Genomic DNA, 26,877 nt, shown 5'->3' with positions numbered 1-26,877 from the left:
AGTTTTACAACATGGAGGGTCCTTGAAGACCTTGCAGAAGCAATCTCAGTGGAGTGGTGGAGGCAAAGGCCTGATTGCTGCAATGGGACAGGTGTCATGAGATCTAACTGCAGCAGTTTCAAGAGACACCAGGAGGTGAGAAACTGAGGAGGCCAAGTATAGGCTACTCTTCTGTTGTCCATAAGAGAGACATCTCAAAAAGGGAGCAGAAACATTGATGTGGATGGAACTGGAGGGTATGATGCTGAGTGAAATAAGTCAATCAGAGAAAGACAATTACCATATGGTCTCACTCATGTGGAATATAAGAAATAGTGAAAAGGACTATAAGAGAAAGGAGGGAAACTGAATGGGGAAAAATTAGAGAGGAAGACAAACCATGAGAGACTCCTAACTCTGGGAAACAAAGTGTTGTGGAAGGGGAGGAGGGTGCAGGATGGGATGACTGGGTGATGGGTACATGATGAGATGAGCACTGGATGTTATACTGTATGTTGGCAAATTGAATTTAAATAAAATAAAAACATAAAAGGGGCAGAGAACTGGGGCAGAAGCTAAAGTGTAACTGTTGAAGGGAGTTTTTGATTTTAGGATGAGAAAATTTCAGAAAAGGAAGAAAAAACGATGCAGGAGAGAAAGTGAAGAACCCTTCTCCAAGGGCTGGAGTGCTGTCCCCAAACAGGATGAGGGATGAGCCTTCCTGTTGGCTGTAGGTGGGGTATGTACCAGTGGGGCAGGTGAAAAGGAAGGCGGGTTGTTGGATATGGCAGTAAAAGCGTGTGGTAGAGGTGATCTTCCAAGTGCTTCTATTTTCTCAGTCTTAGAAAATAGGTCATTGGCAGAGAGTGACTTGAGGGAGGAGGTATGAAAGGATCGAAGAAAGGGGAAAGTATGACATAGTCTTCAAGGAGAATTTGGAGAACCCCTGGACTAGGGAAATGAGGTCTGATTGCTCAGAACCCCTTGAGATTAATGAGCATGAATTCAATCTATGGCAGTGAGTTAAGCCTGGGATTCTAGTGAGACCCTGAGGGAGGGAGGGAAGTGGGAATAGGCGGGAAGTGCTGGGATGGCAAGAGGGGTTAGGACAAGTTCAAAGATGGTAGGTTCGTTGGATTGCAAGGGCTGAGGTATTATTAAAGTTGGGCCACTGGACAGACTGAGCTTCCATAATCAGCGGTGATGATTTAGAAATCAGGGGTGCTTGAAACTGAAGTTCTAGAAGAGGTACAGTTACTTGGAATGGCAAGATCTAGATGTGATCATAGGAGTGAGTAGCTGAGTCAAGTGTGTTTTACTAAATAATATATATGATTAAGAAGTCACATTTTTCTTACATTTTCAACCTTGTCCCAGTTGAAGCCACCTCAGTAAATTATCCAAAACTTTGTGGGTTTTTAAAAATTATTTAATCATGAGAGACACAGAGAGAGAGACAGAGACACAGGCAGAGGGAGAAGTAGGGTCCCTGCAGGGAACCTGATGCAGGACTCGATCCCAGGACCCTGGGATCACGACTTGAGCCAAAGGCAGACGCTCAACCACTGAGACACCCAGGTGCCCCAAAACTTTGTTTTATTTCTCAAGTGAAGCTGAATGAAATCTTTGTTCACAGGCAGCTCATAGGCCATGAATGACCCATTGTGACTCACAGATGCCCTGGGTCTCTGCATCCTGCACACATGACTAGGACATTTGATGAGACTCCCTAATAGGAAAAGACGGCTTTGAATCCCAAATGAACATTAGCATACATACTTGGGGTTGATGAAGTATACTTGAGTAATTTCTGTAAAGCCAAGGGATATTTTATTGATTCTAACCAAATAGCAGATTGCTGTATTTCCCTTTGTGGTTGCCATGTGCATTATGCAAATTTGCCTTTTAAGTATACCCCATGAGGCAAAGAATTTGAAAACCATGTACCCAGAAAACCTAAATCAGAACCCTTAAGTTGAATGTTTTGTCCTCAGCAATTGAGTTGACTGGGAAAAAAAAAACAAGAACAAAAAAATTTCAAGAATACAAGCTCAGATCAATTATCTCACTGAAAAAAAATTAAAAAGACAAAGAACTATCCAAAATTTCCAAGTGAGGTCAAAAGGTGAGTAAAAATTTGGCTTACACTCTCTGTGTTAACTATAGTGTTGAAAAGTTAAAACAGTGGTTAAGAAAGAAGCAGATCCAAACTCTTTAAGAAGGATTGTACTAGGGGTGCCTGGATGGTACAGTCCATTCAGTGTTGGACTCTTGATTTCGGCTCAAGTGCATGATCTGAGGGTCGTGGGTTCAAGCTTGGTGTCAGGTTGCATGCTCAGGGCTGAGTCTGCTTGTCCCTCTCCCTCTGCTCCTCTCCCCACTCACTCTCATTCATTCCTTCTAAAATAAATAAATACATATATAAGATCTTAAAAAAAAAAAAAAAGAAGAAGAAGAAGGCTTCTACTAATCATGCTTTAGACAATTTGGGTGACCCAGAGAGGGCCTCTGACCTGTTAAATGAAGGCATGGGGCAGCCCGGGTGGCCCAGCAGTTTAGCGCCACCTTCAGCCCAGGGCCTGATCCTGGAGACCCAGGATGGAGTCCCACGTCGGGCTCCCTGCATGGAGCCTGCTTCTCTCTCTGCCTGCGTCTCTGCCTCTCTCTCTCTCTCTTTGTGTCTCTCATGAATGAATGAATGAATAAATAAATAAATAAATAAATAAATAAATAAATAAATAAATAAAGACATGAACGCCTTAGTCTGGAAAATGAGATGCTATACCTTAGGAAAATCTGTTAGCAAGGGTTTTGTTAGCCAGAAACCATATCAAACCCCAACATCTTCTTTCCTGAACTTTTTATTTAATCAAGGATTCTCCATTTGCTGCCTTTATAGAAAGTAGGGGAGTAAGGAGGCTCTGAACTGGCCAAAAGAATTAGTTGTAAGGATCTTCATGATGATACACAGGAGCTGTTCAAGGGCATTTTCCTTCTGCTCATTTTAATGGCCTGAGATAACAGATAAAAATGAAGGCCTGTCTTCTGGGGCTGGTGAAAGCACAGCAGAAGAGGATAAGACAGTACCCAAGGCCTTAGCCACTGGGAGACGAATGCTTCTAGACGTCACACCACGGGTGAGTTTGCAAAGGGATTGTCAGAACCATGGAAGGCCATGACCAGGACTGTGCCTGACCTAAGGGGGAGAGAGGAACCCACTGAGCACATCAGAGGCCTCTCTACTTGAGGTCAGCTTTGTAGCGGTGAGCAAACACTTGCCTATTTTCATTAAGCCTATGCTTTGGAAGCAAATTCTGACCTACTTTCAGAGGAAAAAAAAACTATTCTCTTAAAAAAAATGGTAGCTGTAGAAACACGATAGGCTGATCGAATAATAATCTTTCCCCATTTTCTTTCAAACAATCCCAAACATCAACTTTCTCGTTCTACAAGAAGTCTTTCTAAGAAAGAGTTCAAGTGGATTTTCAGCTACCTGGCCAAGTATTCTGATTATTTTAACTCATGGAATGGAATTTATTCTCAAATTATTTGGTGATGGTGGTGGTGGTGGTAGTGGTGGTGGTGGTGGTGGTGTGTGTGTGTGTGTGTGTGTGTGTGTGTGTGAGAGAGAGAGAGAGAGAGGAAGAGAGAGGAAGAGGGGGGGCGGTGGAGAGGGAGAGATTTTTAAGAGCATGTTAATGCTAGACCAATCTAAAGATGTATGTTTTAAGAGAGGCAGAGAGCTAGCTTCCTTTTTGAGGAGGGGCAGGATTCACGCCTACAAACAGCGCCTAACGGCCTGGAACACTAAAAGCACATTCTCAGGACATGCTGAGGTAACCGGTTTAAACTTGCCAAAGGATGCTTTTCCACTTGGCTCACAGCTATTCATTCATATTGGTTTTGACCATCCCACTTGTTTTATTTTTAATTCCTTATTCATTTTCAGGCCTTTCTATATAGGGTTAGCAAGAAATTGCTAATTCCAGAGCTGGCATTTGTGACACTGAACTAGAAGATGAAGTGAGGTTTTAGAAATCTCATGTTTTCACATTTCCTCCATGTTCAGCCTAAGAATCTTTCAAATGTTGATACTTAATTACAGAAAGTGTTAAGTTTTAAAGGAACCAATCTGGGGGAAGTTGGCTTTAGGTTATTTTTCAATGGTGCTTGGTAAACACTAAATTCATTCAAGCAAAGATTAGCCTAGAAAAGTTACTTGAGGGGAAATACAAATCTCCCATATAGAGGAAGTTCAAGCAATTTATGTAGATACTTTGCCCTCAAGGAGGTGAGAGTAACTTCCAGTCCTTAACTGCAGGCAGCAGGTAGTGACTTCCGAAGAGTATGGTATGGAAAGGGGGTAAAGAGTAAATTTATGGTGGAGGAACCTGGCAAAACTGCCTCAGCCAGGTGACTAAGGTCAATGTAAACATTGATGTCATGTTGATAATATGTACCCTTGATAGGATGAAACAAAAATGACACTTACCCTTCTTCCTCCCCAAAACCCATATCCCCAGTCTAATCATGAGGAAAATATCAGACAAATCCCAGTTGGGGGACATTCTACAAAATATGTGACCAGTACTCAAACCTGTCACGGTCATCAAAAACAGGGACTATTTGAGAAATTGTCACAGCCAAGAGAAGCCAAAGGAGACATGATAACGAAGACTAACATGGTGTCCTGGGTGTGATCCTGGAATAGGAAAAGGACATTAGGTAAAAAAAATAAATAAATAAAATAAAATAAAATAAAATAAAATAAAATAAATAAATAGATAAATAAATGAAATCTGTAGATATGGTCTTTAGTTAATAATAATGTATCAATATTGCTTTAATGTGACAAATACACCATCCTAACAGAAGATGTAATTGGGAAAATGGAATGTGGGGTATATGGGAATTCTCTGTACTCTATATTCCAGTTTTCTATAAATCTATAGCTTTCTAAAAGGATTTTATTTATGTATTCATGAGAGACACACAGAGAGAGGCAGAGACATAGGCAGAGGGGGAAGCAGGCTCCCAGTGGGGACCCTGATGCAGGATTCGATTCTAGGACCCCAGGATCACAACCTGAACCAAAGGCAGATGCTCAACCATTGAGCCACTCAGGCATCCCCTAAATCTATAGCTTTTCTAAAAATAAAATCTATTTTAAAAAGTTACTTGAATGAAAGGTAAACATGCTGTCCTCACACAGTTTAATGCAGAAAATCTAATCATGAGTTGGGTGGTCCTGAGCCATCTGAACCCTATAAATATGGGCTCTACCATTCAGACAATGCTGTGAAGAGAAGTATGTTACCAAGATCCCAGCTCTCCCATTCTGGGCCCTTCCCCTCATACAGATAAGAGCTCATACTAACCCAGTTTTGTGCTAAGCATTTAGCTCACTAATTGCCCTTTACCTTCACAGCAGCCAACACTAGGAAGTAGGTGGGTGCTGTTATTATTATTCTTTTATTCACTCAAAGAAATGACACCCAGAGAACTGAAGGGCCCAAGCTCACCCCGCCTGTAATGGTGGAGCTGGGATAAACACCCAGGCTGTCTGGGCCTCAAAGCCAGTGTTCTTATACCTCTATCATTTGTGTGCTCCTGCCCCCCACCCCCGCCCCTTCTCTTCCAGGTATTCAGGGGCTCCTATTCTCTCCAACAGGAATCCTCAGGTTACGAAGGGCCAAACTGCTGATGACCCACGGTGTCAGCGGGACTGTGTAGACTCAGTAGAGAAATAATGGAGGCGGGGCAGGTGCTGTGAGCAGGGTGGGAAAGCACCCCTCTGAAGTAACGCCTGATTTCTAATTATGCCATTGGCCCCGATCCCACACTCAGATCCACACAGGGACTTGTGGTGATACAGAATCCCATCCTAGAATCTGTTCTAGCTCTGAACCTAAGTGCTGTACGCATCTGACGTTTTGGAAACAATCCAACCTTCGGGCATTTTCAAGTGGTTTCCATAATAAGCACCAGTGAACCCACAGGTGTGCCTAGAGGAGGGTCTGTGAGGCTGAGCATACTTTCTCAACCCTGTATTTCAGAAAAGTTGCCTCCCTTTTATTTACAAAGTAAGGTGAAATTGCATGTGCCAGCCCAAATGAAGAGAAGTAGGTTCTTTTTCATTTTTGCAAAAGATGGACATGAGACTTTGAGAAAGTAATGTGAAAGAACAGCTTCTCAAACTCTGTCCCTTTCCAGGACGCCTGGGTGGCTCAGTGGTTGAGCATCTGCCTTTGGCTCAGGTCATGATCCTGGCGTCCTGGGATTGAGTCCTGCATCAGGCTCCCTGGAGGGACCCTGCTTCTCTCTCTGCCTCTCTCTCTCTGTTTTTCTCATGAAGAAATAAGTAAAATCTTAAAAATAAAAAAAAACAAAAAACAACCCATCTCTGTCCCTTTCCATAAATTTCCTTAAATGGTTATAAAGTTCACAACTTAATAAAGACCCTTGGAAAGGCTAGTCGAAGAATAGATCCATTCAGGAACTTCACAAATATAGGGGGGCTAAATGTGAAATATTCCAGTCCAACTTCCTGCTGGAAAAGTCAAAGCTGGTTTAGATCACTTGGAGGGGAGACTGCACCTCCGGAACATGCCCTTTGTTTTATGAGTTCCCTGGGGCATGGTGTGGTGACAAGGCTTCTCTTTTTTCCCTTGGGTTATCTGTTTTCTAATGTTTCCACAGTGGACATGTGTTGCTCTTCTCCTAAAAGAAATAAACAAGAAAAGCTATATACATACATATATCAGAAAGGTCAGGTGGTTGTTTTGACAGGAAATTGCTTACCTGGAAAATCGTGACTGTGAGCGTGCACAAGAGTGGTTCTTCCTGTGACTGACCAGGCATTGCCAAACAGTTTGAGGGAGATTTCTTCTGGGAGTGCAGCAAGACTGGGGAATTCCTTTGAACCACTGTTGATGGGTTGAAGGTCTGGCAGAGGGTTTTGAGTAGTTGGTTTCTCGGTTTGAACAAATAACTTGCAGACAATTCAGAAAAACAAAACAAAACGCACCGCCAAGGTTGGAACACAGATCAATGTAAGGCACTGATACCAATCAATCTGGAAGAAAAGAATGAGGGTAAATCAATGACCTTCCAAAACTAAGGCTTTCATTCTGAAGCTGGTGTGTTCATTTCTTTTTCAACTCTGCTCAGGAAAGAACAGGGAGGAAAAAAAAATCAACTTTGGTTTACATGTGCAGGACTTATATTGTCCAGTTGAGTCCACCTTTCTCCCCTATAGCATCATGATTTAGGGGATTAGAGTCAACTCCAAAGTGGGCTCATGTGGACCCAAGGGTTGGCAAACTTCTTCTTAAAAGGCCAGATTGTAAATATTTGAGGTTTGATCACCCCTTGTTAGCAACTACAGAACCTTGCTGTTATGGTGCAAAAGTAGCCATGGATAAAATGTAGGGGAAGAGTTTGTGGTCTAATAAAACTTCCCAGAAATAGCTGGTGGATAGGATTTGGCCCATGGCCATAGTTTGCTGACTTCTGGCCTAACCCAATCCCACCCTCTTGCCAGCAGTTAGGTTACCCAGGCTTAATCCAGTCCACATAAACTAGTTTCCTAGTGATAGTTACTGATTGAGAGATAGACATATGACCTAAAGCAGCCCAATGAGAAAGGGGAAAGATTTTTGTTCGAAGTCTGGGGTAGAGTGGTTTGATCTCTTGGTACCTACCTGAGTACGGAAGCATATAATCCTGATTCTTACTGGCAACCAGTCTACAGATATGAAGGGAACAACCTTCAGATGAAGTAGACTCTGGATGACAGAAGAGGAAGATGGAACTTGGATTCTTGATGGCATTACTGGACCACAGAATAATTTAAGCCTGTTTCCTATCCAACCTCTGGATTTTCAATTATGTGAATCTGGAAATTTGCTTATTGGAAAAATTTCCACTTTGAGATGGGATTTCTATTATCTATTACTTGCAGCTAAATGCATCCGATCTGATGGAACATTTTGAAATAAGTTTATGACTTTTAAAGGTTGCAAATGTTAACAAGAGTTGATGTCTGTTTCCATAAAATTTCCTTTCCATCATTAAAAAATAATTGTGAGGGGCACCTGGGTGGCTCAGTGGTTGAACATCTGCCTTTGGCTCAGGTCGTGATCCCGCTGTCCCGGGATCGAGTCCCACATCAGGCTCCCCACGGGGAGTCTGCTTCTCCCTCTGCCTATGTCTCTGTCTCTCTCTCTCTGTGTCTCTCATGAATGAATAAATAAAATCTTTTAAAAATAATAAAAAATAATTGTGAAAAGCAGGAAATGAAATAGCTCATTTTAACTGCCTAGATTGATTGGTGTGGGTCTTGCAGGAGGCAGGGAAGGTTTGATTACATGACCTTTAATTTATGGAATATCTGGGTTCAGGATACTTTTCCTGTGACTTGACTAAGAAGATGGATATAAGAGGCACCGAAGACCTAGACGAGGTCACCAAGGACCTTGAACATGAAGTCTTCCACTCACACCCTTGGTTTTAAGCACAGGTCTCTTCCCTTTGGCATCTTCAAGCCCTAATCATAAGAAAGTATTTTTCAAAAGCACGTCTAAAACTGTAATAATGAAGGTGATCTAGATCCTTAGGCCTTAATGAAAAGAGTTGATCAAAAACAACAATCATAAATAACCACTTGTAAAATGCAAAAAAAAAAAAGTACTTTTCATAAACAGCATCTCATTTCGAAGTTTAATGTTCTTTATGCCACTCTTATTATAGTCATAGGCCATTGTTCTATATTCATTTTAGTCTCTCTTAGTTGTGTGAATTTATAGTTCTGGCGATCTACACAGTTACTTTAATAAAACAAGGGAACTTGAGTTTTAGAATAGATTTTCTTCCAAGTAGGTCCACGTATAGTATTAAGTTAGTTAGTCATCTTCCTAATGTTGTTAAGGGGTAATTTAGATTAGATAAGGTCCCCTGTCATACTAATATTTAAACTGAAGTATAGAAAGATAAGTGAATTCAAACTTGCAAAAGTAAGTACGAAACATGAGTTACTCATTCGTTAAAAAAGATATTACTGAGGGCGTACCGAGAGCCAGGCAGTGAGTGTTCTAGGCCTTATTACAACACAAACTCACAGCTGTCCTGAAGCTTATATTCTGGAGGCAGAGGCAGATGTCTGATGTGAGGTGGTAAGAAGTGGTAAGAAAACACACAAAGCAGAGTCCAGCAGAGAAGCTGATTGGGCAGAGGTGGAAGGTGGTATCTGATCGTGGTCATTTTCATCCTCAGCTGGGACCACCTCTGAGACAGCACATACTTCCTTGTTTGAGAAACAGCAGAGGGGCTGGTGTGGTTGGAGCAGAATGAATGAGAGAGATGGACGGGACATATCGTGTGTCGACATTATTCTGAGAAAGATGGGAATTGTTGAGTGTCACTAGCCTACAGATTCTCTGACAAGCCTAAATATCGCCAGCAATACCAAGACAGCAAAACTGATGAATTCCTACTATTCAGTAAGCTGATTTATAGTCTTAACAAGTAGTTGAATGGCCATTTATTACATAGTGAAGGGATTAATTCATTGTTATTTTCCAGGGCAGCTTGTTCTACCAGGAAAAAGCTTTGAAACTCTACTTCATGATCATAACTTTTCATTTGGTCCCTTCACATCTAAGGAGGTGTGTTTCTGTAACACCTGTCTTATCCTTTCCCCATAGATTATGTAGAGTGGAGCTGTGTGATTTATCAAGTGCCTACCAACATGTCTGGCTCAAAGCAGATGCTCAAAGAAAGTAAGCAAAAGAATGAGCACAGCAAAATATCATGATAAAGGATTCTCTATAAAAATTATCGCAATAAAATAAAGTTGTCAGACTTTAACATTAAGAGTTTAGCCTAGGGTCCCTGAAAAGACAGATTACAAGCACTTCTTTCCTCTTTCTTGTGTCAAATTATTTTCTTAAAAAAAAAAAAATCATGCGGGATCCCTGGGTGGCTCAGTGGTTTAGTGCCTGCCTTTGGCCCAGGGAGTGATCCTGGAGTCCCGGGATCAAGTCCCACATTGGGCTCCCTGCATGGAGCCTGCTTCTCTCTCTGCCTGTGTCTCTGCTTCTCTCTCTCTCTCTCTCTCTTTCTCTCTCTCTCTTTTTCTCTTCGTCTCTCATGAATAAATAAAACCTTAAAAAAATCATAAAATCAAAATCTGCATTGTGATGACAGTGTTTGAAGATAAATTCCATTTGTAGGTGATCACAATGCCTGAGTAAGATTTCAACGGTGTTCTAGGAAAGCAATGTAAAATATCATGGTTTCTTTTTGACATTTTACATATGCTAAGTATTTTGCTTCTCATAGAATACCCTTCAAATACAGCAGTATGAATATTTCACAAGAAGTAAGAAAATGAAGAAAAAAAAGTGCAACTTTCCAAATTTTTGGCACAAGAAGGTGAAACTTAAAGTCAGAGCAAGAAATCTACATCCCATTTCCAGGCATCTAGGTTACTAGGTTTTATTAACATAAAAATGATATTTGCCAGTAGAAATGCAGGGTCAGAAAACATTAAGATAACACGTAAGAAAGAATTTCTGCTGGGTAAAAATGTAATAGTCAAAAGCAACAAATTATTAAGTGTCTACTTTCAGAAAATTTTTTTCCCATCAGAAGTGATTTTCTCTACTTGCTTAGTTACAAGTGACCACCGTGAAGGGGGTACTTAGTGATATGTCCATTTAAAAAGGAGAGACGGGGCTCCTGGGTGCTAGTTGGTTAAGCACATCTCTTCTGCTCAGGTCATGATCCCGGGGTCCTAGGATCAAGCCCCACACTGGGATGTCTGCCCCTCCTTCTCCCTCTGCTGCTTCCCCTGCTTGTGCTCTCTCTCTCCCTCTATCAAATAAATAAATAAAATGTTTTTAAAAATAATAAAATAAAAAGGAGAGACAGAGAAGTCCTTGGATCTGTGCTGCCCAATATGGTAGCCCTAGCCACATGCGGCTATTAACACTTACATATAATTAAACAAATTAAAAATTGTGCTCCTCATTTGCACACATTTCAAATGCTCAGTAGACGTGGTTAGTGGCTATTCCACTAGGAAGCACAAGCACAAATATAGAACATTTCCATCACTGCAGACATTTCCACTGGGTAGTACTGCCTTAGGAAGTACAGCTAGGGGATGCAAGCTGATACCATCTTTCATTAAGGTGGACAAGCAAGCTACTCTGGAAAAGGAAAAACAGGTCACACCAGATGGCTCTTTGGGAGGGTAAATGAGTTTAAAGACAAGATAGAAACATTAATAGTTTGTGTGGATGTTCAAGAAAGTTACTAAATTTCCATACCAGAAATTATTTTAAAGTTTCATCATCTGAGAACCAGAGGCAGTATTTTGTTATGCGTAGGGAACTTGGTTCGGAGAGAAGAATGGACAGTTTTTTGGATGGAAGAAAATGTGCTAAAAGCAATATCCTCCAAAGACTGGTGTGGTAAGCAATGTTTTCTAAAATGATTGTAAATTACTTAGAAGACACAATACATGGTTTAATCTTCCAGAAAGTATTTTGCTGAGGTTGGTGCTAAATATCAAATCAGTGCAGAGAAAAGAAACTTTTTGGAAAAGTTCTCAAGAACTGGAGTAAGCAGAAAGATAAAATATGAAATTCAGTGAAAACTGGTGTTAATTATTATATTTAAGGAAAAATAATCCAAATTAGAATAACTAAATGATAGAGTGCCTGGGTGGTGCAGTAGGTTGAACATCAACTCTTGATTTGGGCTCAGATCATGATCTCAGGGTTGTGGGATAGAGCCCAGCGTCAGGCTCCGTGCTCAGCATGGAGTCGTGCTCAGCATGGAGTCTGCTTGAGGTTCTGTCTCACCCACTCCCTCTGCCCCTCCCCACCCTGCTCATTCATTCTCTCTCTCTCTCTCTCTCTCTCTCTCTCTCCCTCATTCTTTCTCTCAAATAAGTAATAAATCTTAAAAAAAAGAATAACTAAATGATGATATCTGAATTAGCAGCTTCACATCAAGAACAAAATCAAGAATTCATGAAGACTGATCCTTTGGTTCCCATTTACTGCTGATGGCTAAAAGCAGTAGACAAAGTAAGGAAAAGATTTCCTTCCTCTGGATACATGCAGACTAATGTACATGTCTTGGCAAAGGAAGCTTTGTGTGGGATTTTAGTGCTCTACTATTCCTAACCCCTGCACACCTCCTCTGCTGGGCTGGGCATAACTCTATAAGGTGCCCTGCCCAGGGCCCTCCATCTAAAACCATAGGCTACCAGTGCATAAGCTATGATGCTTCCAAATGTAAGAAGTTTTACAACCTGGTCTCTCTTTGTCAAGACATATGTGGGGAAGCTTGGAAACATTCTTGAGAGAGCCACCAAAATCATCATCAGGGCAGGATAAAAATGGATTTTTTGTTGTTATTAGAAAGGCAAAGGGACATATAAATAAAGCTTGTGAAGTCATAAGGGATTGGGGAATGGTTGAAATATACTCTTGTTTAGCAAACCCTAAAGTATTAGAACCAGGGACAATTAAGAGGTCTTTTTAATCAAATAAAAGAAAATCCGGTTTATATAGCAGATCAAGAACTTTTAGAAAACATAGCTGTGTAAAAGAGAGCACTGGTTAACTTTATGGATACAAATTCTGTAGTATGTTAATAAGAAAATTTGGGGATATTTTGGATTGTTTTCCTAAACATTTAAGTTAATGTGTTGGAAGCAACCCAAATCCAAGAGATCCACTGCTGCTCCTGTGAGATATAGCCTAGTTCTGTGTAAGAGGATGTTGCCTGGAATCAGCTTGACACTTTATACATTATCACTCTTTTGGCTCCGTCTGCATTCCAGTGAGAAAATCAACATTGTACTTGACTGGTTAGACAAGATCTAGTTCTGAAGAAAGCTCATTAGATTATTTTTATTAATATAAACATATAAAGTTAATAAGAGTTCTTCAGAAAATTTCAAGAGGAAAGATCGAACTGTGGATAACATTGGGACAATTACTTCCAAGATGTTTTTTTTAAAGATTTTATTTATCTATTCATGAGAGACACAAGACAGGAAGAGACATAGGCAGAGGGAGAAGCAGGCTCCCTGTGGGGAGCCTGATGTGGGACTCAATCCAGGACCCTGGGATCATGACCTGAGCCAAAGGCAGATTGAGCCACCCAGGCATCCCCCAAAATGGGTTTTTTTAAATCAGGCCCTAAAGTGTCAGAAGATTTAGAATTGCCCTTTCCTTAGAAAATATTGAATATAAAATTAAAAACTAAAGAGCAAACTGACCAACAAAAGTCCCAAACTTTTACTCAAAATATTTTTTATTAAGTTCTTAATTTTAATTCCAATATAGTTAACATACAGTATTATATTAGTTCACAAGATACAACGTAGTGATTCAACAATTCTATTCAAAAGATTTTTCTATTTAGAGCTCAAGTAATACATATTCATGTGTGTGCACGAGTGTGTAGAATTTTCAGCATAGATATAAGCCATGTTAAGCTTACCAAAGGCACATAAATGTATTCGTCTCTACATAACAATTCTGCTGCCAAACCAAGGAGCTATATTGTGCTTTGGCTGAGATTTTCACAATTGCTTCCAAAGGTTATATGAATAGAGGACCCCGAGATAAGAAAGTAGCAAAGGCATTACTAGCCTTGATAAAGCAAAGGCAATTAAATCTTGGTTTGCTGTGTATTCATTTAATAAACAGCAGAACATTGAAAGAGTTACCTAAATTACCCAGATCTAAAGTATATTCACTTAAAACGGACAGATAATTGAGGGAATGTGTCATTTTGGTTTAAGTTACCTGATTCAGTGCATTAATTCTCCTCCTTAATCTAAGTGGACATATGGAGACTACAGGGAATTTTTAGGCTAGCGAAGGATGTCTCTGGAATTTTCAATGATTATTGGTAGTTCTCTCCATAACTGGCCTGGTCTGAGTGTTCCACCTCATAACCAAAGTTGAATCCAATCCACAGGCTTCCTGCAAAAGGACCCACCCAGGAATGTTTGGGGATTTCTGTGTAACCTGGAGATAGCCACTAAGTTCTGGAGCTCTTTGAGATTCCTCGGACCTTTACAGTATGCCGAACATAATTTCTAATTAATCTAAGGAATTTAAGAACTAAGTTACTTAATAAAAGAGCTCTTATACCTGGATTAAGGTATCAGACCAAGAGGAAAGCATCAAGACTTGGTGGGATGATGTAAAAGGATGTTGCATAAGAATCTGAAGTCATTACCCACTGACGGATCACAAAAGGTAATGTGAACAGGAAAATGCACCCCTAATAAACCTTTATTGCGGATCTGCAGGAGAGGAGTCCTGTAGAATGTAGTACATGCTCTAAGGACTATGCATTTTATTTTATTTAAAGATCCATTTCAACTTTTTGTTAAAATGGAGAAGTGTGTGTTTATTCAGGGAGAGGCTTAATTTATTTTTATATTGTAGTTGAATAATTACTCTAGAGAGTGGTATTGGCATGGATTGTGAGGGAGCCTGAGTAACCTCAAAATGAGGATAATAGTAGCACCTGCTGCAGAGGGCGGTGGTGACAAGTGAGTTCCTAACCCACTGCAAGGCTCCCAGCACGGAGGTGGGCACGTGCAGCGTATCCAGTACAACTTCACCGTCAGTATTGTGCTTGTCAAAATTATGATTAAGGAGGAGGGGCAAGGTGGCGGAAGAGTAGGGTCCCCAAGTCACCTGTCCCCACCAAATTACCTAGAAAACCTTCCAATCATCCTGAAAATCTATGAATTCGGCCTGAGAATTAAAGAGAGACCAGCTGGAATGCTACAGTGAGAAGAGTTCGCGCTTCTATCAAGGTAGGAAGACGGGGAAAAAGAAGTAAAGAAACAAAGGCCTCCAAGGGGGAGGGGCCCCGCGAGGAGCCGGGCTGAGGCCGGGGCGAGTGTCCCCAGGACAGGAGAGCCCCGTCCCGGAGGAGCAGGAGCTGCACCGACCTTCCCGGGCGGAAAGGGGCTCGCAGGGAGGTGGAGCAGGACCCAGGAGGGAGGGGGTGCCCTCGGGCTCCCGGGGACACTAACAGGCACCTGCGCCCCGGGAGAGTGCGCCGAGCTCCCTAAGGGCTGCAGCGCGCACGGCGGGACCCGGAGCAGCTCGGAGGGCTCGGGGGCGGCTCCGCGGAGGGGGCTGCGGGGCGGGAGCGCGAATCCACCAGCGCAGGCCCCGGAGCACAGGGCGCCGGGACACAGCCCAGGATCCGGCCTCCCCCCGGGACAGGCAGAGGCCGGGAGGGCCCAGGACAGCGAGGACGCTCCTGCCCCGAGCTGAGCAGATCAGTGGCCCCGCCCCGGAGCCTCCAGGCCCTGCAGACGGAGAGCTCCGGAGTTCCTGCGGGGGCTGAATCCAGGTTTCCAGAGCTGGCCCCGCCACTAGGGCTGTTGCTCCTGGGGCCTCACGGGGTAAACAACCCCCACTGAGCCCCGCACCAGGCTGGGGGCAGAGCAGCTCCCCCAAGTGCTAACACCTGAAAATCAGCACAACAGGCCCCTCCCCCAGAAGACCAGCTAGACGGACAAGTTCCAGGGGAAGCCAAGGGACTTAAAGTACACAGAATCAGAAGATACTCCCCCGTGGTTCTTTTTTTCTTTTTCTTTTTCTTTTTTTTTTTTTTTTGTTGTTTTGTTTTGTTTTGCTTTTTGATTTGTTTCCTTCCCCCACCCCCTTTTTTTCCTTTCTTTCTTTTTCTTTCTCTTTTTCTTCTTTTTTTTTTTTTTGTATTTTTCTTCCTTTTTTTCCCTCTTTCTCTTTTCTTTCCTTCTTTCTCTCCTCTCTTTTTCTCCTTTTCCCAATACAACTTGCTTTTGGCCACTCTGCACTGAGCAAAATGACTAGAAGGAAAACCTCACCTCAAAAGAAAGAATCAGAAACAGTCCTCTCTCCCACAGAGTTACAAAATCTGGATTACAATTCAATGTCAGAAAGCCAATTCAGAAGCACTATTATACAGCTACTGGTGGCTCTAGAAAAAAGCATAAAGGACTCAAGAGACTTCATGACTGCAGAATTTAGAGCTAATCAGGCAGAAATTAAAAATCAATTGAATGAGATGCAATCCAAACTAGAAGTCCTAACGACGAGGGTTAACGAGGTGGAAGAACGAGTGAGTGACATAGAAGACAAGTTGATAGCAAAGAGGGAAACTGAGGAAAAAAGAGACAAACAATTAAAAGACCATGAAGATAGATTAAGGGAAATAAACGACAACCTGAGGAAGAAAAACTTACGTTTAATTGGTGTTCCCGAGGGCGCCGAAAGGGACAGAGGGCCAGAATATGTATTTGAACAAATTCTAGCTGAAAACTTTCCTAATCTGGGAAGGGAAACAGGCATTCAGATCCAGGAAATAGAGAGATCCCCCCTAAAATCAATAAAAACCGTTCAACACCTCGACATTTAATAGTGAAGCTTGCAAATTCCAAAGATAAAGAGAAGATCCTTAAAGCAGCAAGAGACAAGAAATCCCTGACTTTTATGGGGAGGAGTATTAGGGTAACAGCAGACCTCTCCACAGAGACCTGGCAGGCCAGAAAGGGCTGGCAGGATATATTCAGGGTCCTAAATGAGAAGAACATGCAACCAAGAATACTTTATCCAGCAAGGCTCTCAGTCAAAATGGAAGGAGAGATAAAGAGCTTCCAAGACAGGCAGCAACTGAAAGAATATGTGACCTCCAAACCAGCTCTGCAAGAAATTTTAAGGGGGGCTCTTAAAATTCCCCTTTAAGAAGAGTTCAGTGGAACAATCCACAAAAACAAGGACTGAATAGATATCATGATGACACTAAACTCACATCTCTCAATAGTAACTCTGAACGTGAACGGGCTTAATGACCCCATCAAAAGGCGCAGGGTTTCAGACTGGATAAAAAAGCAGGACCCATCTATTTGCTGTCTACAAGAGACTCATTTTAGACAGAAGGACACCTACACCCTGAAAATAAAAGGTTGGAGAACCATTTACCATTCGAATGGTCCTCAAAAGAAAGCAGGGGTAGCCATCCCTATATCAGATAAACTAAAATTTACCCCGAAGACTGTAGTGAGAGATGAAGAGGGACACTATATCATACTTAAAGGATCTATCCAACAAGAGGACTTAACAATCCTCAATATATATGCCCCGAATGTGGGAGCTGCCAAATATATAAATCAATTATTAACCAAAGTGAAGAAATACTTAGATAATAATACACTTATACTTGGTGACTTCAATCTAGCTCTTTCTATACTCGATAGGTCTTCTAAGCACAACATCTCCAAAGAAACGAGAGCTTTAAATGATACACTGGACCAGATGGATTTCACAGATATCTACAGAACTTTACATCCAAACTCAACTGAATACACATTCTTCTCAAGTGCACATGGAACTTTCTCCAGAATAGACCACATACTGGGTCACAAATCGGGTCTGAACCGATACCAAAAGATTGGGATCGTCCCCTGCATATTCTCAGACCATAATGCCTTGAAATTAGAACTAAATCACAACAAGAAGTTTGGAAGGACCTCAAACACGTGGAGGTTAAGGACCATCCTGCTAAAAGATGAAAGGGTCAACCAGGAAATTAAGGAAGAATTAAAAAGATTCATGGAAACTAATGAGAATGAAGATACAACCGTTCAAAATCTTTGGGATGCAGCAAAAGCAGTCCTGAGGGGGAAATACATCGCAATACAAGCATCCATTGAAAAACTGGAAATAACTCAAATACAAAAGCTAACCTTACACATAAAGGAGCTAGAGAAAAAACAGCAAATAGATCCTACACCCAGGAGAAGAAGGGAGTTAATAAAGATTCGAGCAGAACTCAACGAAATCGAGACCAGAAGAACTGTGGAACAGATCAACAGAACCAGGAGTTGGTTCTTTTAAAGAATTAATAAGATAGATAAACCATTAGCCAGCCTTACTAAAAAGAAGAGAGAAGACTCAAATTAATAAAATCATGAATGAGAAAGGAGAGATCACTACCAACACCAAGGAAATACAAACGATTTTAAAAACATATTATGAACAGCTTTACGCCAATAAATTAGGCAATCTAGAAGAAATGGACACATTCCTGGAAAGCCACAAACTACCAAAACTGGAACAGGAAGAAATAGGAAACCTGAACAGGCCAATAACCAGGGAGGAAATTGAAGCAGTCATCAAAAACCTCCCAAGACACAAGAGTCCAGGGCCAGATGGCTTCCCAGGGGAATTTTATCAAACGTTTAAAGAAGAAACCATACCTATTCTCCTAAAGCTGTTTGAAAATATAGAAAGAGATGGAGTACTTCCAAATTCGTTCTATGAGGCCAGCATCACCTTAATTCCAAAACCAGACAAAGACCCCACCAAAAGGAGAATTACAGACCAATATCCCTGATGAACATGGATGCAAAAATTCTCAACAAGATACTGGCCAATAGGATCCAACAGTACATTAAGAAAATTATTCACCATGACCAAGTAGGATTTATCCCTGGGACACAAGGCTGGTTCAACACCCGTAAAACAATCAATGTGATTCATCATATCAGCAAGAGAAAAACCAAGAACCATATGATCCTCTCATTAGTTGCAGAGAAGGCATTTGACAAAATACAGCATCCATTCCTGATCAAAACTCTTCAGAGTGTAGGGATAGAGGGAACATTCCTCAACATCTTAAAAGCCATTTACGAAAAGCCCACAGCAAATATCATTCTCAATGGGGAAGCACTGGGAGCCTTTCCCCTAAGATCAGGAACAAGACAGGGATGTCCACTCTCACCACTGCTGTTCAACATAGTACTGGAAGTCCTAGCCTCAGCAATCAGACAACAAAAAGACATTAAAGGCATTCAAATTGGCAAAGAAGAAGTCAAACTCTCCCTCTTCGCCGATGACATGATACTCTACATAGAAAAACCAAAAGTCTCCACCCCAAGATTGCTAGAACTCCTACAGCAATTCGGTAGCGTGGCAGGATACAAAATCAATGCCCAGAAATCAGTGGCATTTCTATACACTAACAATGAGACTGAAGAAAGAGAAATTAAGGAGTCAATCCCATTTACAATTGCACCCAAAAGCATAAGATACCTAGGAATAAACCTAACCAAAGATGTAAAGGATCTATACCCTGAAAACTATAGAACACTTCTGAAAGAAATTGAGGAAGACATAAAGAGATGGAAAAATATTCCATGCTCATGGATTGGCAGAATTAATATTGTGAAAATGTCCATGTTACCCAGGGCAATATACACGTTTAATGCAATCCCTATCAAAGTACCATGGACTTTCTTCAGAGAGTTAGAACAAATTATTTTAAGATTTGTGTGGAATCAGAAAAGACCCTGAATAGCCAGGGGAATTTTAAAAAAGAAAACCATATCTGGGGGCATCACAATGCCAGATTCCAGGTTGTACTACAAAGCTGTGGTCATCAAGACAGTGTGGTACTGGCACAAAAACAGACACATAGATCAGTGGAACAGAATAGAGAACCCAGAAGTGGACCCTCAACTTTATGGTCAACTAATATTCGATAAAGGAGGAAAGACTATCCATTGGAAGAAAGACAGTCTCTTCAATAAATGGTGCTGGGAAAATTGGACATCCACATGCAGAAGAATGAAACTAGACCACTCTCTTTCACCATACACAAAGATAAACTCAAAATGGATGAAAGATCTAAATGTGAGACAAGATTCCATCAAAATCCTAGAGAAGAACACAGGCAACACCCTTTTTGAACTCAGCCACAGTAACTTCTTGCAAGATACATCCACGAAGGCAAAAGAAACAAAAGCAAAAATGAACTATTGGGACTTCATCAAGATAAGAAGCTTTTGCACAGCAAAGGATACAGGCAACAAAACTCAAAGACAACCTACAGAATGGGAGAAGATACTTGCAAATGACATATCAGATAAAGGGCTAGTTTCCAAGATCTATAAAGAACTTATTAAACTCAACACCAAAGAAACAAACAATCCAATCATGAAATGGGCAAAAGACATGAACAGAAATCTCACAGAGGAAGACATAGACATGGCCAACATGCACATGAGAAAATGCTCTGCATCACTTGCCATCAGGGAAATACAAATCAAAACCACAATGAGATACCACCTCACACCAGCGAGAATGGGGCAAATTAACAAGGCAGGAAACAACAAATGTTGGAGAGGATGCAGAGAAAAGGGAACCCTCTTACACTGTTGGTGGGAATGTGAACTGGTGCAGCCACTCTGGAAAACTGTGTGGAGGTTCCTCAAAGAGTTAAAAATAGACCTGCCCTACGACCCAGCAATTGCACTGTTGGGGATTTACCCCAAAGATACAGATGCAATGAAACGCCGGGACACCTGCACCCCGATGTTTCTAGCAGCAATGGCCACGATAGCCAAACTGTGGAAGGAGCCTTGGTGTCCAACGAAAGATGAATGGATAAAGATGATGTGGTTTATGTATACAATGGAATATTACTCAGCTATTAGAAATGACAAATACCCACCATTTGCTTCAACGTGGATGGAACTGGAGGGTATTATGCTGAGTGAAGTAAGTCAGTCGGAGAAGGACGAACATTATATGTTCTCATTCATGTGGGGAATATGAATAATAGTGAAAGGGAATATAAGGGAAGGGAGAAGAAATGTGTGGGAAATATCAGAAAGGGAGACAGAACGTAAAGACTGAGAACTCTGGGAAACGAACTAGGGGTGGTAGAAGGGGAGGAGGGCGGGGGGTGGGAGTGATTGGGTGACGGGCACTGGGGGTTATTCTGTATGTTGGTAAATTAATTGAACACCAATAAAAAAAATAAAAAAAAATAAAATGAAAAAAAAATTAAAAAAAACAAAATTATTATTAATTGTTCGTACTTTTTAAAAGATGCATTTATATTTATTTGAGAGAGAGAGTGAGAGCATGTGCGAGGAGGGGAAGAGGGAGAGAAACTCAAGTAGACTCCCCTGTAGAGCCTGGAACCCAGCGCGGGGCTCCATCTCATGACCCTGAGATTACAACCTGAGCCGAAATCAAGAGCTGTATGCCAACTGAGCCATTCAGGCGCCCCATGTTAGATGTTTAAAATGTGTCCAAAGTCTCCTGTCTAAACACGGAGAATTGTGTCTCTGCCGCGCTCTCTCTCTCTCTCATGAATAAATAAATAAAATCTTAAAAAAAAACACAGAGAACTACTCTAAATGCTATAGAATTTTTCAGACTTTATAATTTAAATTATTAAAGGTGAAAATTAAGCGTGTCTAGAAACACTGTTTCCTGGACTCATTTCTCCCTCTGGGAAGGCACACGGGTCAGAATCTCGGCTCTAACGGTGGCCACCGCTCCCTTCCAGCCTGTCTTGTCATGCCTGCCCTCCACCACCGCCAGGGCAACCCAGGGGAGAATCTGCGCTGTGTGGGCTCCTTGACCTCTCGTGCAACTCTGAGTATCTATAGATCAAGGATTGGTGTGACCAAGGAAGCGTGGGCAGCATATTTAATCCACGAATCGACATCTCACAGATGCGTGGAACTAAGCGAACACAGGAGGTGGCGTCCCCCTAAATCTCCTGAAGTTCCCAGAATCTCTCCGTCCGTCATTTCTTCTATGCTCAGAGCTTGTGTCCCTCTTCTCTCTGCTCTTCCTCATTTGTCGTTTTGGTAAACAAAGGCTAGATTTGAAAATTTCCATCTGCAATAACTATACCCCAAAAAGATGCAAATGCAATTGTGCTTTGTGTGTGGCTGTTCATTACTAACACATCCTCTCATCCCCTGCCGGGGTGGGGGGGCACCAGGCAGCCACAGGAAAAAGGATCGTCTGCCCTTAAAAGTCAAAGGCCTTCGTGGAGCTCTGGCCTGGCCTCTGCTGCTCCCCGAATGGGAGCTGTGGGAACACTATACATGTTTCTGCATAAAATGGAAGGCTGCCCCTTCAGCCAGAGCGCCTGCTTCAGAGAACATTGCTTCCTGGAGTCTGGCCAACCTTAGAGAATTTACCCAGGCGGCCCAGGAAACGCTGAACCACTTCCATTTATGGACATTTTCCTTTATCAATGAAGAACAAAGGGGAGCTGATTTTTTTTTTTTATGCCTTGATTGCTGTATTTTACACTTGCAATTTTTATGCACAGGCTGACATACTTAGAAGTCTCTGGGGAGTTCTGGGGCAGGGAACGGAGTCCAAAAGCCGGCATGTTAACAGCCAGTGCTTGTTTTTATCATAAGTGAGTTTGAAAGAGGGTGACATGCCAGACATTCCTTCTGAAAGTTAGCTAAGGTAATGATGGAACTGGAGGCAAAAATCAACATGTCACTTGTGATTCTCTTTGGGAGGTTGGGGGTGGAGAGATGACAGTTCTGTGGAGTGATTTACACAGCCCTGTACAAAGAAAAGTCCCCTGGATGATGACTGAGCTGCAAATAAAACAATGGGCCTCGGGGACTTCCAGGGCCTCAGCCTTCCGGGCCCGCCCCGAGGAAATGCACGAGCACCTTCCCAGCTCCGCAAGCAGAGAACTTCTGCCTCCAAGGTCATCCTCACTGATTCCAAGGCCTAGACTCTGGGTGGACCTGGCCGTTTGGGGGACGAGACGATGACAATCCGAGAGCTCACTTCCTGGAACAAAAGTCCAGCAGGAGTTTGAAACTGGTGGCCCCAAAGCAAACATTTCAGAAGGGCATCTCTTACCTTTTGTAAATTGGCCAAAAAAACAGGTTTCCGGAAGAGGGGTCCCCCTGCAATTCTTGGGTGGCGTTTCTGCCTGGAGCTCTTTGGAGCCTATGACAACCAGCAGGGGGTTAGGGCTGGACTCTGCCCTGACTTTGTCACAACTTGTACAGACAGAGGTGTGTTTCTAGTCCTGGGTCTGAGTTTGCACATTTGAACTGAATATCACCTCACTTATCATATAGATTGTTTTGAGATTTTTCTCTTATTTTTTTATACCAGGTTTTCTTAAAAGTATTTTTTACTTATCTATTTATTTTTTAAAGAGTTTCTTTACTTATTCAGGAGAGACACAGAGAGTGAGGCAGAGCCATAGACAAAGGGAGAAGCAGGCTCCCCATGTGGGACTCAATCCCAGGACCCCGGGATCACGACTTGAGCCAAAGGCAGACCCTCAATCACTGAGCCACCCAGGTACCCCTGAGGTATAATTTACACACAATCAAACTTCCCTGTTTTAATGTACAATTGGATTGCTTATTTATTCATTATAATTTTTAAAAAGATTATTTATTTATTTATTCATGAGAGACAGAGAGAGAGAGAGAGGCAGAGACATTGGCAGAGGGAGAAGCAGGCTCCATGCTGGGAGCCCGTTGTGGGACTCGATCCCGGGACTCCAGGATCACGCCCTGGGCCGAAGGCAGGCGCTAAACCACTGAGCCACCCAGGGATCCCCTGGATTGCTTTTTTTAAAATTTGGCTACTTTGGACCATTATTATATGTCAAAATACTTCTTTCATCCCCCCAAATGAGCCTCCTGCCCCATTGCCATCAGTCCCCCACCACTGCCAAGCACTGGTAGGTTCTTTCCTTATAGTTTTACCTTTTCTAGGATTTCATATGAATGGAATTATGTAGAATTTGGTCTTTTGTTGTCTGGCTTCTTTCACTAGCACAATGCCTTGAGATTCATCCATGTTCTGCATGTGTCGGTGGTTCATTCCTTTTTATTGCTGAATAGTCTCTAATGATTTTTGTCTGGATTTGGAAAAGAAAGATTTATTTGGGTCACACAGAAAAGCAAATAGACCTTCGTTGCCTTTTCGGAAAGCATGTGTCAACTGCATTTCATCATAAGAATTATTTAAATCCATCTTAGCTTTCCATTTCCCCTGAAATATAAGACCTTCCTACGCCTTATTCAAAATGAAGTTCTAAATGCAAAAATCTTAAAACATTAGGCAGGAAGACCTGGATGCAGCAAAATTACAAATTAATTCACAACTTCCAAGTAAATGTTGGCAATCTGGATAGGAATCTGGAAATTTAAAATTACCATTGGATAGTCAATTAGTAGAAGGATTGAAGCAAACCCCCCGATCTTTCTCATATGGTATTTGTTAGTAATTATAGGAAGGGAAAACTGATGATGCTTACTGATAATAATAGCAATGAAAACTATTATTATTATAGCTAATTTATATAGTGTATATTATGTCTGGTACTTCCCTGAACACTAGGTGGATCATTAATGCATTTAATTTTCCCAGCTTCCCTACTGGGTAACTGTTCTATCATTACCCTCACTTTATAGATGAAGAAACTGAGTTTTAGAGAAAACAAAATAATGAGAGGTCAAGCCAGGATTTGGCCCTAGGAATCTGCTTCAGAACCTTGACTTTTGGGCACCCGGGTGGCTCAGTGGTTGAGTGTCTGCCTTTTGGCTCAGGTCATGATACCAGGATTCTGGGATGGAGTCCCACATTGGGCTCCTCACGAGGAGCCTGCTTCTCCCTCTGCCTCTGTCTTTGCCTCTCTCTCTGTGTCTCTCATGAATAAATAAATAAAATCTTTAAAAAAAAAAAAAAAAGAAAAAGAAAAAGAACCTTGACTTTTGATCAGTAAAGCACTATGGAAAAAATCCTCAAATTGACAAAGGGGGTTGATACTGTCCCTGAGCAAGGTAGGAGATGAAGCCAAGGGCAGGGGTCTCCAGCCTGAGCCAGACAGGTTGTTGAGATGTGTGAGGAGGCCTGGAATAAGGCAACGAGAAGGGAGGAAGAACAGAGAAACACTGAAGTGCACTGTTCACATAAATGGTTGCTGGATGGCCTGGTGCCCAGGTCTGGCTGCCCATTTCCTACCCCAGGTCCAGGTGACCTCTGGGGGCCCTTTCAGAGCTAACATGTTAGGAAAATCAGAAATTCTTGTTCAGAGTCATTGTGACTTGACTTTATCGATACAGGCCAATAGTCCATAACCCACCCTGGTTGGGTTGTCCTGGATGTTGATAAATAACCACTGGTTGCATATTGAATTCATTCAGTATTGTGAATTTGTCTTTTTTTTTTTTTTAATGGGGTTTTTTCATTGGAAACTCTTTATAAACTCTGGAACTAGATTGCCTAGTTTTGCATCTTGGCTTTGCCACTTACTAAGCAATGTGACCTTGAGCATGTCACTTGACCCTTTCAATGCCTCTGTTTTCTGATCTGTAAAATGGGCAATTCATAATACACCTATGCCATAGCATTGTTTCAAAGATTATTGTTCTGTATAAAGGATTTATAACAGTGATTACAAATAGTAGGCACTATATATGTATTAGCTTTTATTCCTATCACTATCCAAAAATGGTGGTAGATTTTATATATATAAAATTATTTATTATATATATAATTATTTATTATTACTATAATAATCTGTATATACATATATAAACTATAATAATCTGTACTAAAGTGAAATTTACCTTCAAGACTTTATCTTGCAGGGCTCTGTTCCTTGTTCTTGCAAGATTGCAGAGGATTGCACAACAGTGATGGGTATAAGCGCAAGACTCAGGGACTCCGGGACATGATTTCAGCCTCCATCATGGACTAGTTACTAGATGGGGAAATTATAAATACCTGGTCTCCAGGAACCGAAACTGTAGCAGCAGTTGGACACTATGAGTTTTGAGAGAGAAGAATCTTTATGTTGTTTGAATCCTGAACAGAGTCGAAGAGAAGAGTAGAAGCTTGGGATGAGGAAAATCGGAGTTTCCTTTTTATTCCTCCTTTTTGTGTGTATGGCTGGAAATTTAGAGTAGATGGTAGCCAGTTTGCAGTAAACTGTCTCCCCCTGTGGTTCTTTGGTGCTGTATTCAGATCCTGATTATTCCTGAACACCTGGTTCATGGGCCACGTTTTGTACAAAACCATCCTGAGCTATCCCAGTCAGCTCATACTACCCTCAACTGCATGCATAAACTGAAATTCTCACACCTTTTGACACAGAATCATGTACTATGCTATATGGTTTGTTGCCTTATGATATCATCTATAGAACTATCTTGAGAACATTCATTCATTTAGTCAGTGAACAACAATGTATTGGGACCCTCTGTAGTCCCTGATTATGAAAAGTAGGAGAACGATTGTTTTGAACAGACTGTGCATATCTATTGAGTACATATAAATCTCTGATGTTTTTTATTCATTTAATTAATTTTAAAATATTTTTAAAATGAATTAATTAATTTGTTTATCTGAGAGAGAGAGAGAGAGCACACAAGCAGAAGGAGAAGCAGAGGGAGAGGGACAAGCAGACCCCCATTGAGAGCAGAGCCTGAAGGCGGCTCCAACCCACCACTCCACTGGAGGTCATGACCTGAGCTGAAACCCAGTTGGTAGCTTAACCCACTGAGCCGCCCAGGTGACGCCCCCTCTGGTAATTTTTAAATTTCTAGTAGGAACCAAAGCTTTCTCTTTGACAGAAGTGTCTGCATTATTGCCACCAGCCTCCTTAGGCATTGGGACCATGTAGGGATACCTCAAGACTTGCAGTTGCCTGGACATCACTCCCTTCACCTAGCACGAGGGACTTGGATGACACAGTCAGTCTCAACAAACATCATCTGTCCTAGAAAAATGCCCTAACGTGTTAAGAGGAATACGAAATCCGGGTCCTCCTTTTGCTTCTATTCCACAGAACATTTATTGAGCACCGACTGTAAGCCAGCAACCGCACTAGATGTGGGAGTAGAGAGCGGAACCGAGCCTCCAAAGGGAGACCAATCAACCAGCGGGGGACTCCGGGAGTTGCTAGCCCGGGCATCAGGAAGTTGGGGGTCCGGCCTGGGGATGGGGAGGCAAGGGAAGGCGAGTCAGCCAAGCAGGTGTGTTGCAGGGGGGCGCG

General features: G+C 41.9%; 1 long non-coding RNA gene across 2 annotated transcripts; it reads left to right on the top strand.

Annotated features, from left to right (window-relative positions):
* The first annotated feature begins 1,464 nt into the window (after window positions 1-1,464).
* On the top strand, window positions 1,465-26,202 carry LOC144316268 (uncharacterized). Of its 2 annotated transcripts, XR_013382117.1 has the most exons (5): window positions 1,465-2,104; window positions 9,253-9,479; window positions 9,684-9,758; window positions 13,987-14,270; window positions 25,472-26,202. It is a non-coding gene; the product is annotated as an uncharacterized LOC144316268 (long non-coding RNA). The 2 variants fall into 2 exon arrangements; XR_013382116.1 differs by lacking the exon at window positions 9,684-9,758 and having other exon boundaries at window positions 1,471-2,104; window positions 25,472-26,140.
* The last annotated feature ends 675 nt before the right edge of the window (window positions 26,203-26,877 follow it).

This window comes from Canis aureus, chromosome 6 (assembly GCF_053574225.1).
Source record: "Canis aureus isolate CA01 chromosome 6, VMU_Caureus_v.1.0, whole genome shotgun sequence".
NCBI lineage: Eukaryota > Metazoa > Chordata > Mammalia > Carnivora > Canidae > Canis > Canis aureus.
Note: the sequence above shows the minus strand (reverse complement) of the source record. Positions and strands in the feature narration are given on the sequence as shown.